Consider the following 438-nt stretch of genomic DNA (forward strand, 5'->3'; position numbering starts at 1 on the left):
AGTTCCTTCCTAGGTCTCAGATCTTGTCTTTAGATCTCAAATGTAGATCTCCAGGTGTCACTGAGGCCAACACACTCCCACATGGTGCTTCCTCACTTTGTCTTCTCTCCTGATTAATACCAGGACATTTGCTCCCCCACATTGTAAGGAGGGCCTGCCCTCCCTTAGAGCTTCTATTATTGGTGATCCCAAGCTCTGTGACACTTTAGGTGTGCCACACCTAGGACATCTGTAGCTCTAGAAGTCAGGACATGTCTAATCCCTCACAGGGCTGGCACGTATGACCAGTGATCCCCGCATATGTACAAAACTGCTATTTCTTGAATACAAAACCTATTTACTCATCTGTAAGAGAAGAGCCACTGGTCACCTCATGCTGGGAAGAAGACATAGTCCATGCTGTCCTAAGAAACCTGAGGAGAGCTACAGTGTGTTCAG

This window comes from Tupaia chinensis, unplaced genomic scaffold (assembly GCF_000334495.1).
Source record: "Tupaia chinensis unplaced genomic scaffold, TupChi_1.0 Scaffold000490_1, whole genome shotgun sequence".
Classification (NCBI taxonomy): Eukaryota; Metazoa; Chordata; class Mammalia; order Scandentia; family Tupaiidae; genus Tupaia; species Tupaia belangeri.